The following is a 12,716-nucleotide window of genomic DNA, read 5'->3' as shown; positions in this document are numbered from 1 at the left end:
AGGCATGACGCACTATGCCAGCAATAGTTCTGATTTTTTTGGCACAGGGTCCTATAGCCCAGGCTGGCCTGGAATTCACTGAATTTCTCCTACCTCTATCTCCCACTAGAATTACAGACACTGCACACAGGTGACTCCCTGCAAGAACATAGCATCCGTTACGGGAGGACAGAATGGGTGTAGGATGGTCAAACCTCAGAAAACACACACAGCATTCCCATTCCCCACACTCCAACTTCTAAATATCCCTGTTAGACGTAGCCAAGGAATCTACCAAAGGTTTTTTTTTTTGTTTTGTTTTGTTTTTGTGAGATAGAGTTTCTCTGTGTAGTGTGTAGCCCTGTCTGTCCTGGAACTTGCTCTGTATACCAAACTGTCCTCAAACTCAGAGATCCACTTGCCTCTGCCTCCCAAGTGCAGGCACCATCGCCCAGATTTTTGAAAAAAAGATACATAAAAATAAACCTATCTGTGCTGGATTGTAAAAATCACCTTTTATTTTTATGTGTATGTGTGTGTAGTTGTGTGAGTTTATGAGCCTCACATGAACTCAGGATCCTGCAGAAGAGGGCATTGGATCCCCTGGAACTGGAGATACAGACAGTTGTGAGCCACCATGTGGATGCTGGGAATTGAACCTGGGTCCTCTGGAAGAACAGCCAGTGTTCTTAACCGCTGAGCTATTTCTCTAGCCCTTTGTGCTGGATTTTTCCCAAGAAGATGAATGGATGGCTTAACAAGTTTGGCTTTACTTACTCTCAGTACTGATCATAAGGACTAAAGGAGATCCAGTTGGAAAGTGTCTGTTACGGGTCCTGTATGTGGCAAGCTGCGTTAGCTGCCTGTCTCCTTCCAGCCTTTGCTGCTCACCGGAGCCAACTAGAGCTGGCCACCCTAGTTCCCCAGAGGCATGCGATAGATACCATGATGGCAACTTAAAGTTGTTGTAATTATCACTTTTAGAGGTGCATTCATTTTCATGTGTATTTATGAGTATCTGATCTGCTTGGGCACCATATACATGCTTGGTGCCTGGGGAGGTCAGAAGGAGGTGTTGAGAGCGGGGAGTGGGGTTACAGGCAGCTCTGAGCTTCCATGCGGTGCTGGGAACCACACCCCAGTCCTCTGCAAAAGCACTATGAGCTCTTAGCTATGGGGCCATCTCCCCGTCATCATTATTTTGTTTATTTATCTGAGTCTGTGCTCTTGGGTGTGTGCTCTGCTGTGTGCCATGGCACGCACATGAATAACTCTGAAGAGTTAACTTTTTTCCTTCTACCATGTATGTGTGTCTGGAATTGAACTCAGTTTATCAGGTTTGGTGGCAAGTGACCCTCAGAATTATCTTGCCAGCCCCTGGCAACTTAGTGCTGGCTTTGGTAGGAGTATTTATATTATAGAAATCAGAAATGAAGCAAATCAGGGCCTCTCCACCCTGACTCCAGGCAGACATTTCTGTTCCCTTCTTTCTTTCAAAGATATGAGCTGAACCGTGGAGGACGGTGTGCCAGAGAGGAGAAGTTTGGCTGTGAGTGACACAGCATGGTGGCTTCTCTAGCTATAAACTCCTTTCTCACTGACAGAGTCCAAATCAAGGCAGATCAGGACATAGGCGGCTGCTCTAGCTGTGGCCTCACTGTCCTCAGCACCTGGTAGAATCTTCATGGTTCAAATCAAGATGGCAGCTTGAACTCTTGCCAGTAGGGGGGGCACACTCCTGTTAAAGACCACCGACCGAAGAAACTCCTGGCTGTGCATACTTCAAATGTGCTGAAATGAAGTCCTGCTCTGTCTGGCTGCAGGTGGAGGTCTAGAGAGGGCTGAGCTGGCCTTGTGTCCTGTGGGAACTGGGAGGAGGAGGGTGGCTTGGGCAGTTGGCCACCCCACCCACAAAGGAGCAGTGCTTGGAAACCTGTAGGAAGGGGAGAGGCAAGTTGGTGTGCCAGGAAGAAGGGGAGTTTGTGCTTTGAGGGAACTAACTGGAATAGAAGCAGGAATATTAACAAACGAGGTTAAGTAAATAAGGTGGCGACCCGCTCTCTGAGCATCTTGGAAAGGAGACAAAAGAATCTTTTATCTCCCGCCATTTGGTTACTCCAGGCAGTAGTGAACTTTTCTTCAGAAAGACAAATCATCAGAGGCATTTTAGAATTTTAATCTGACACACATGTGTGCTGAACCCATGTGGAGTAGGGGAGAGACACGAGGTGTGGCAGGGAGCACCTTCACCTTCATGAACTGGCGGGAGGCATGGAAGTGAAGAGGGCAAGAAAGGAGAAGCAGTTGCTAGGAGATGCTTTGGGATGGATGGATGGTCTCATAATGGACTTCCGGATACGGGGTTTGAGGGCCAGGCTCCCGAGGAGAAAAAAGAAAAATAATACACTCGATAGGTGTTTGAGAGTGAGTTACCTAGAAGCACAACCATAGGCAGTAACTTGTGTTCAAGGGATTTACTGGAGGACACTCTCAGGAGAGAGAAAGTGAGGGAAATGGGATGGGAAAAAGCTAAGCCGGTGCACACTTAGACTGGAAACTGCATCAGAGAGTCAGGAGTTAGGCTTGCCTCAGAGCAAGGGTGGCGGTGGTGGTGGTGGTGGTGGTGGTGTGTGTGTGTGTTTCTGTGTGACTGTATGTGTGTGTCTGTGTGTGTGACTGTGTGACAGTGTGTGTGTGTGTGTGTGTGTGCGTGTGTGTGCGTGTGTGTGTGTGTGTGTGTGTGTGTGTGTGTGTGTTGTGTTGTGTGTTAAGTGCTGGAACAGGATCTTGGCCCAAATGGCAGCAGTGGAAGCATCCGTGTTGGGTGTGTTGGATTTGAGTTTGTAAGGAAACAAAATTGGCGATAGCTAATGAGAACTGGGAGGCCTGAGGTCAGGGTTCACATCTGAAGAATGGGAACAGACACACAGACGTTGGACTGGGCGACCCATGGCACACGGGTGACATATTGAACAAGCTTGGAGCTCGTGGAAGGTCACAGATGGACAGGGGGCACTCCTTTTGGAAGACAGTTGACACCGTGGTGGGAAGGTGGGTGGGAGGAGAAGGACACCCGGTGGTGTCTTTGTCAGGACGGGGAGTCAAAGGAAGATGTTGAAGGGCACTGTGTAGGAGAAGAGGTGGAAATGTTTTTGTTCTGAGCTGTGCTGGCCTTTCAGGGAAAAGCTCGTTGCTAACTGGGTGAGAAGCCACAGTGAGCTCATATTCTGAGGCCAGACATTCTGACAAACTTAGACCTTCCCTAGGGCACTTTATTTTCTGTTCCTTTTTGGTACTGGGATTGAACTTTGGACTCTCACAAGCTAGACAAGTGAGTGTCCTTCCACTGAGCTATAGTCTCAGCCTCTGAATTTTTTTTCTTTTTTTTTTTTTAGTATTCATTTTTATTTTAGGTGTTTAGGGTTTCTCTGTGCCTTTAGAGTCTGTCCTGGAACTCGCTCTGTAGACCATGCTGGCCTCGAACTTACAGAGGTCTGCTTACCTCTGCCTCCAGAGTGCTGGGACTAAAGGCATGCGCCACCACCACCTGGCCTCCATTTTTAAAAATTTTGAGGCAAGTTCTTACTAAGCTGCCCAGGCTTGTCTTGAACTCACTCTGTAGCCCAGGCAGGCCTTGAACTTGTCAGCTCCCTTAACCTCCTAAGAAGCTGGGGTTACAGCCCCAGTCGCTAGTGAGCCTTGGGCTGAAATTCACAAATTGCTCAACTGACCTAAAACGACTTCATGGACTGGTTGCATCATATACACAGCAAACCACTCTGCCTTGGAAACACCAGACAGGCTTTGCCATGTTCATGGATCCTGCCGGTGAGGCACTGGAGCAGAGTAGTGGGGACAGGCTTGCCTCTGAAATGGGCAACTGGAATCACCCACAGCCTCCTCTACCCCAGTGGGTAGTGAGTGGGTTCCGGCTATTGTTGCAGGGCCTCAGGTCTCCCGGGGTGGTAACTGATCTCATGTTAGGACTGGAAACTGAGGGAATGCCTCCAAGGACAAGCAGTGTGGAGAAAGCCTTGAGGTGTTTTTGCTAGCTCAGGCATTGCTGGCCACAGTAGAAATGGGTCTCCTTTGCTTTACTTTGCATTTCTCTTGCATGCTGGATGGTTGCTAAGAGACCAGGCTCAATCCCTCTCCCCAGGCAAAACTAGGGCTCAAACCCAGGCCTCATGTGTACTGTGCAAACACTCTACCACCGAGCTTTACCTTAGCCCCCTGCTTGATGCCACTTTCAAAATATTTATTTTATTTTATTTTGGGTTTTTTGAGACAGGATTTCTCTGTGTAGCTTTGGAGCCTGTCCTGGAACTCGCTCTGTACACCAGGCTGGCCTGGAACTCACAGAGATTTGCCTGCCTCTGCCTCCCGAGTGCTGGGATTAAAGGCATGTGCCACCAATGCCTGGCTTATTTTATTTTTAATAATGATTATGTGAGTATGTCTGTGTTTGGGTATGTGAATGCGTGAATGCAGGTGCCCAAAGAAGCTGGAGGGGGGATGTCGTATCCCCTGGGGCTGGAGTTCCAGGTGGTTGTGAGCTGCCCAGTGTAGGTGCTGGGAACAACTTGACCCTGTGCAGAACAAGTGCTCCTCACTGCTCAGCTGTCTCTCTAGTCGTTCCCCTCCCCCCTTTTAAGTAAAAGCCGAGAAAGGAGATCTATTTGTTATGGTCACATTAGGAACAAATAAAGGATTTCAGTGACACCCCACTTCTTTTTGAGACAGGTTCTCATATACACCAGACTGGCCTTGAACTTGCTAAATAACCAAGAATGACTTGAACATTTTTTTTTGTTTTTGAGACAGGATCCTTCTCTGGCCGCCCTGGGCCTTGCTATGTAGAACAGACTGGTTGAAATCCCAGAGGTCTGCCAGCTCTTAGTCCCGAGTGCTATGATTAAAGCTGTCTGGCAATAACTTTTTCTCTTTGAAGTTGCTTCTGTCCTTCCACTGTGGGTTCTGGGAATCAGACTCAGTCAGGGTGGAGCTTTTAACTTCTGAATCAGGATGACTCTTCCTTCCTCCCTTCCTTCCTTCCTTCCTTCCTTCCTTCCTTCCTTCCTTCCATCCCTCCCTCCTTCTCCCTCTTCCTCTCTCTTCTCTCTCTCTCTCTCTCTCTCTCTCTCTCTCTCTCTCTCTCTCTCCATAGCTCTGGCTGGCCTGGAGCTCACTGTGTAGACCAAGCTGGCCTCAGACTCACAGAGATCCACCTGCCTCTGCCTCCTCCTGGGTGCTGGGACTAAAGTACCATTAAAGCCTTTTAACAACCTCCTCCTCCTTCTGCTTTTTATGACATTGATTTACCTACTTTTGCATATGAATAACAGTGTGTAATGTGGCGATCAGGGAGGAACTGTATCCATCTCAAGTGTCAGGCTTGGTGACAAATGCCTTCACTTACCAAACTAAGCTATCTTCCCAGACTGATAGCATCACTTTTTTTTTTATAACCGAATTGCTTTCCTCACACCCCATTGGACAGAATGGGCTCCCACAGCAGAGTGTCAGTCATGTGCCAAGGAGAGCAAGTAGCAGGGGCAGTAGCAGGGGCAGTAGCAGGGGCAGTCTTTGGAAAATGCTGTAGTTGTCCCTTATTGTAGAAGGATATTTTCCACGACTTCCCTTGTATGTCTAAAAAACGGTACCAAATCCACATAAACCATGTTATCTATGAAAAAGTTTAACTCATAAATTAGGGACAGTAATAGATAAATAATAAGTACAGTAATATAGTATACTTATTATAATACTGTAGTAAAGATTGTGTAATGCAGTCTCTTGAAATAGCTTACTGTGGTTGGGCAGTGGTGGTGCACACCTTTAATCCCAGCACTCGGGAGGCAGAGGCAGGTGGATCTCTGTGAGTTTTAAGCCAGCCTGGTCTACAGAGCCAGTTCCAGGACAGCCTCCAAAGCCACAGAGAAACCCTGTCTCATAAAAAAAAAATAGCTTACTGTGTAGTACTCATCCTGGATTTTATGTTGACGTGATGAACTGAGGGGCTTGACATAGGCATTGTGACACAGCACCAGGCCACTGCTGACCTTTCAAGCATATGTCGGAAGGCTCCCATCCCCCAGGGGATCCTGGATCACGGGACCATGATGATGCAAAGGTGAGTAGTGTATACAGAATGGATACGCTGGACAGAGATGATTCACACCCTGGGTGGGACAGCACTAGATTTCATCACGCCACTCAAAGCAGCAGAGCTCACGGGTTGCTTATCTCTGTAATTTTCCATTTGCTATTTTCAGGAGTGACCGAGACCTGAGTAAAAGCATTGGTAGGGTTATTGCTGTAGATGTCTGTGGCCGGAAGGGCACTATTCAGCCCACCATCTTCTTTTCACATAAAGTGTGCGAATTGATCTACAGTAGCTGTCAAGAGGATTTCAGTCGAGGGAACTGAGGCTCAGAGGGGAAAGTGGTTTGGCCCTGGTTCAGGTCCAAGCATTCAGTTGTGACAGGAGGTGACCCAGGTCTTTAGGTGCTCATCTCAACCAAGAAACCAGTGCTTTCACCCTGGGATGTTTCTTTAGGGTAATGACCCCATCATTCCCATATCAGCATGGGGCCACCACAGGGGTACAGGCAAGCCCTGGGAACCCTGCTGACTGGTTCTGCATTTTAGAGGCATGGTGACTTATTTTATTTATTTAAAATAATTATCTATCATCTATCTATCTATCTATCTATCTATCATCTATCTATCTATCATCTATTTATCTATCATTTATCTATCTGTCATCTATCATCTATCTATCTATTTATCTATCTACCAATCATCTATCTTTTATTTTTCTGAGACAGGGTTTTGCTGTGTAGCCTTGACTGTCCTGGAACTCGCTCTGTAGACCAGGCTGGACTTGAACTCACAGAGATCGACCTGCCTCTGTCTCCTGAGTGCTGGGATTAAAGGCGTAGGCCATCAACACGCAGCTGTTATTTTATGTGTGTGGGTGTTTCGTCTCCATGTATGTCTCTGCACCATGTGCCTGTCTGGTGCCAGCAGAGGCCAGAAGAGGGTGTCAGGTCCCTTAGGACTCCAGTTACAGGTAGCTGTGAGTTATGGGGTGCTGGGAGCCCCAAAACTAGCCCTTCTAAAGGAGAAGCTGATGCTCTTAAGCAGTGAGCCATCTCTCCGACCCAAACATTAGGTGATTTAAAATGAAGACTTTAGGTGGAGCTGGATAAACAAATTTTCAAAATGACGACTTTATATGATTTCCTAGAACACAGCCTTCACGCTGAGTTCAGCTTCTGAATTGGAGGGGTCAGGAGGAAGCCCCCTCCAATCCCATCTCAGGGTCCTGGTTGATGAGTGAGGGGTGCAAGGTGGGAGGTGGGTGCTAATGGGATCTCCCCAGGGACAGCTCAGGTGGAGCCTCCAGACCCAGATCTGCACAGGAGGAGGGGAAAACCAAAGTAGGTAGTGGCTGGGGCTAGTTCCTGTAGGTTCAACTCAGAGGTGTTAGGTTTTTGCTTAAAGGCGCGCTCTATGGAACATGAACCATGGAGAGCATAAAGAGTATATTAATTATATTAAGATGGGAGAGTGAGAAATGGAAGAACAGAGTAGAGCAGAGAAAGAGAGGTACAGAAAAGTGTAAGAGAAGGAAGAGAAGAGGGAGAGAAGAGGATGCAGAGAGGGCTTGTTTGGGTGTCAAATGTTATTCTTTTGCTTAAATTAGAAATGAAGAGGACGGGCGCCGAGGACGAAGAGGACGGGCGCCGAGGACGCAGTGCACGATGGGTGCTTATCTCATCCGGGAGCAGGCCAGGACAGATTTTGGGACTTGCATCAAATCAAGCCTCCGTTTCTAAATCTTGCTGGTGCCCTTCTCTCTCCCCAAGCAATCTTCGGCTATATCTCTTTAGAAATGTCACAGGCTAGCGATTTCTTTTGGAGATTAGAGATCAGGAAGGGTTTTTGAAACCACAACTTCCACTTCTCATGCGGGGACTGGAGGCGCAGGGCTTTCTCCTCTTTTGTTGTACCAAGGACGGCCACCTCTTGCTCGACCCACATTCCTGCTCCCCTAAGACACCAGCAGAGTGTTCTTGGATAGGTGTTCTTTGTTTTATTTATGTGTGCATGTATGCTTCAGGGATTCTTTGCCGGAGGAGGTGTAAACAAACATCTTCCTCTTTATTGGACACCAAACCAAACCAAAAGTAACATTTCACCAAAGTCCAACTTGGGGAACCAGTGTACCTGGGGGGTTTACCTAAGAGCACAGGTGAGGGGTTACTCACAGGAGCACGAGTAACCCCCCCCCAAACAGCCACAGCACTGGATCTCACCCTAAAGTGGATGACAACATCTGTCCTATCTTAGGGTTGATCTTAGCTGCCCTCCTATGCTCCAGCTTCCTGGGACACTCTTGAAAAATGGACAAATAGGTGGGCATCACCACGGTTATGTCGGGACTCTGACTGGGTGCCTTGAGGTACACACATAAAAATCAGGTTTTGTGGCTCACAACCACCTATAACTCCAGCTCCGGGGGACCTAACACCTCTGGCCTCCATGGACACTCGTACTAGTGTGTGCCTCCCTGTGTATCTCAAGCTGGCCTGAAACTTACTATGTAGCCCACATGGACTTGAACTTGTGGCTCTCCTACTGCCTCAGCTTCCTGAGTGCTGGGGTTGCAGGCAAGTGCCACCATTCCTGGTGTGGTTGGGCTTTCTCTGCCCAGTTCTCCCATCCTCTCTCTGCTGAAGGGACAGACTCTTCCATGAAATCCCCGATGAAAACTCACTGTGTCTCTGACCGCCCCCATTGCTCCAGCTTCACCTTCGTGGGCTGTGGGCGGGCTTCCACTGTACCATGGGTGAGTCACCCTTGTTTCTTTGTTCATGCCTGGTTCATGCCTCCTGGTTCCCCCACACAGGAATTACTCCCCACTTATGTCATCAGTGCCCTGGAATGTGCACTGTCCTCCAAGATAGCCTTTCTCTCCACATCCTCTACTGTTTTGTTTAAACTAACAATTATTTTCCCTCTTCGGAGGGTTAAAATGAGAGTGTTTGTTGTGGAAAATTTAGATGCGAAATGTATGCAAAGAAAGAAATACCCACAATTCTCCAACCTAATATTTCTCCTCTCTGCTCCATGCTCCAGGCTTTCACGCATGCCTGGTAATCCTTCTGCTTTATTTTGACAAGACCTCACCATGTCACCCAGGCTGGTTTCAAACCCAGAGTTCTGCCTCAACCTCCTGTGTGCAGGATGGGGATGGTGGTTACGGGCCAAGCGGCAGCATGCTGGATGCTAGCTTTTCCTTCTTTCTAAGAGACCTCCTGCCGTCTCCCCTCCCTTGTCGCTCTATGAGTAAATCTTGTCCCTTCTGTTGTAAATTCATTCTTTGAGAAATCTTTCCTCCCCCGCAAGTCGGAACTCCTGTGACACACTCTGGACCCAGTATTTTTCCTTATAGAAGTAACCACAGCTAGAAATAAACTGACATTTGATTTGTGTTCCTCTTGTTTGATATGTCTCTTAGATACGTGACTTGATGTACAAGTTAAGAATGGCCTTTCCTGAGGGGCGTTGGTGGTGCACGCCTTTACTCGCAGCACTCAGAGGCAGAGGCAGGTGGATCTTTGAGAGTTCGAGGCCAGCCTGGTCTACAGAGCGAGTTCCAGGACAGCCAGGAAACAGAGAAATCCTGTCTCAAAAAAGAAAGAAAGAGAGAAAGCCCTCCCACCCCCGTGTGTGTAGTCTCATCAAGCAGCTGAGGCTAACCTCAGACTGGTGACTCTCATGCAAGCTGAGACATGTAGACATGGGCTACCACGCTTGCCATCTTCTTGTATGTCCTAACGGTCTCAATATGTCCAGTACACTGAAGACATTAACACATTGCACCAGGGCACTGTCCTAGAAAAACCATGTGCCCACCCTCAGTTACTCTTTTTTTATTTGTTTGTTTTGTGTTTTTTGAGACAGGGTTTCTCTGTAGCTTTGGAGCCTGTCCTGTTACTCACTCTGTAGACCAGGCTGGCCTGGAACTCACAGAGATCTGCCTGCCTCTGCCTCCTGAGTGCTTGGGACTAAAGGTGTGTGCCACCACTGTCCAGCATCCTCAGTTACTCTTTGTAAGATCAATTTGAAGACAGAGGATGTAGTTCAATTGGTAGACTATTTAGTAAGTGGGCTGTGGTTTCAGTCCCCAGCACCAACTAGAATAACTTGGGTGTGGCGGCACATGCTTGTAATCCCAGCACTCAGGAGGTAGATGCAGAGGGATCAGAAGTCTGAGGCCATCTGCAGCCACAAGGTGAGTTCAAAGCCAGCTTGGGCATGGGAGACCTTGTCTTTAAAAAGCAGGGTGTCAGGGACAGGGCACTGGGAAACTAGCTTAGTGACTAAAAGCATTGTTCCCCTTGTAGAAGACCCTGGTTTGGTTCCCAGCATATATGTGGTGGGCCAAACAATCTGAACTCTAGTTCCAGGGGATATGACTAAATCTTCTCACCTTTGCAGGCACCAGGCACACATTGGTTGGACGTTATACATATGTGCAGACAAAACATTTATACACATAAAAATAAAATGAAAAATGAAAGGATCAGTGGGTAGAGATGGCTTAGCAGTTAACAATGCATACTGATTTCACAAGAGGACCCAAGTTTGAACTCTGTCTCCCATGTCAGACGATATATGATGGCCTGTAAGGAAGCTCCAGGGGATCGGTGCCCTCTTCTACCCATGTGCAGGTGTTCGAGCACACAGATTCATATAAACACATAACTAAGAAGGATCAATTTGACAAACACAGCTCCTCAATTACAGTGCACCTGACATGGTCCCAGGGACAGGACAAGGAGCCAGAGGTTCTTGCTCTTGCTCCTGAGGAGCCCTCAGTCATTGAGGAAGAAATATTAGTGAATGAGATTCCTATACATCTCTCAACTATACTACAGCCAAGGTTAGGCTATGTTCATTGGCAGAATCCTGGGGAAGTGACACCCACCAATCCCACCACCTTTTTTTTTGTTGTTTTTTTTTTTTTTTGGTTGTTTTTGAGACTGGTTTCTTTGTGTATCCCTGGCTGTCCTGGAACTCATTCTGTAAACCAGGCTGGCCTTGGACTCAGAGATCTGCCTGCCTCTGAGTGTTGGGATTAAAGGCATCCCACCACGGCCAGACTCACCCACCCTCTCAAAGATGATTTATTTTTATGTGTGTGTGTGTGTGTACACTACATGAGTTCATGTATATCATACGCATGCACTTTCCTCAGAGGCCAGAGAAAGTGTCACGTCTCCTGGAAATGGAGTTATAGGTAGATGTGGACCACCTGATATAGATGCTGGGAACCAAACCCAGGTCTTCTGCAAGAGCAGCATGTGCTCCTAACTGCTAGGCTCTCTAACCAGATTTAACACCACTTTTAAATTTTTGCCCTTGCTAATGAGTTAACCTCACAGGATCTGGTGTCATTGGGTTATGTAGGATTGTGGAATCACAGGTTGGTGAGATAACATTGAAGGTACCAGCTCCCCATTTCAGCAGCCATAACAGCTTTTCTGACCTTGCCTTGGTTACTAGAGGTTAGGTGCCTGCCTCGTGGCAAGGAACCAATCAGAAGTTAGCTAGTGGCGCTATGCTTTAAGGCTCTGGGTGTGCTTTACGGACAAGTGCACAGCAATGACTCATAGAGCATAGCAACCACCTTGGGAGGGCCTATGGGCCATAACAACCAGTTGGCCAATCAACACAGGGCAAACCCTCCAAGCCTGGAAGCACACCAATCCTGAGCCCGTGCGTACCCCTAGACACTCCCCTTACGCTGCCCTACAAGATCTCTATGCAGCCCCTTTGAGCGGTCTTTGCTAGCCATCCGCCTTGGCGGGTAGGTGAAAGACCCGAGCTAACATGGGGTAAGCTTGTTAAACAATAATAAAGCCTCATGCAGTTTGCAGCAAGCTTTCGAATCTGCCTGGTGATTGGGGTGACCACAGTCCTGGGCTGGGACCCCGGAGGCCTGAGTTTTCCGGGGGTCTAACAACAGTAGTGCAATGGCAGGTGGGAAACCGAGCCAGGACAGAAAGGCAGAATATTGCAGGGATCTGGAGGGGGCTCTTGCCTTGGAATCTTGTTGAAGACGAGATGCCAAATTGAGAGCCAAGGATGCCAACAAGGGCCAGGAGGATGGCTCACTGTGGCAAAGTCTGATGACCTGAGCCTGATCCCTGGAATCCACAAGGTGGAACGAGAACTGTCTCCCACAAGCTGTCCTCTGACCTGACACCCTACCCCCATACACAGGAAGTAAATACATGTAATAAAAAAAACTTTACAGAAAAAAAGAATTCCATAACAATTAACATTTGCTGTGGAAGTTGCCAACAAAGAGATGATATTTCTTTTATATTGAGAGGTGTCAAGTAGGAATGTTAAAATAGCAATGAATCAGGCTTGAGGACTAAGCATATATGACGCTGGTCCTTGCCTCCCTTTTCCGGAATTTCACAAACAAGACTAGTAACTTTTGTTTGTTTCTTTGTATCTATTTATTTATTTGTGTGTGTGATAGGATTTGTAATTTCTGTTTATAGTAGCAATACCCTAACCTCCCGAGTGCCTGTGACTTAAAACTTGACCTTATCCATGCAATCCCGTATAAAAAGACTCACTTAATTCCTTAGCAACCCTTTGAAGAACTCACCAAAATTGTACACATGGGGGCTAGGAGTAGGTTTTAC

At 47.5% G+C, this 12,716-nt stretch overlaps 1 long non-coding RNA gene across 4 annotated transcripts in view; it reads left to right on the top strand.

Annotated features, from left to right (window-relative positions):
• The first annotated feature begins 5,185 nt into the window (after positions 1–5,185).
• LOC103160242 overlaps positions 5,186–12,716 on the top strand; it is a 70,814-nt gene continuing 63,283 nt past the window's right edge. Inside the window, exons 1-3 of one of the 4 annotated variants that reach the window (XR_004771761.1) lie at positions 5,186–6,112; positions 7,691–8,836; positions 9,127–10,285. This is a non-coding gene — a long non-coding RNA (uncharacterized LOC103160242). Of the gene's footprint in view, positions 6,113–6,259; positions 6,540–7,690; positions 10,286–12,716 lie in introns of those variants that run through there. The other 3 variants (XR_004771758.1, XR_004771759.1, XR_004771760.1) reach the window with 3 other exon arrangements.

Source organism: Cricetulus griseus, assembly GCF_003668045.3.
Source record: "Cricetulus griseus strain 17A/GY chromosome 1 unlocalized genomic scaffold, alternate assembly CriGri-PICRH-1.0 chr1_0, whole genome shotgun sequence".
In the NCBI taxonomy this organism is placed as follows: domain Eukaryota; kingdom Metazoa; phylum Chordata; class Mammalia; order Rodentia; family Cricetidae; genus Cricetulus; species Cricetulus griseus.
The sequence above is the reverse complement of the archived record's forward strand: the minus strand, read 5'-3'. Positions and strand labels throughout refer to the sequence as shown.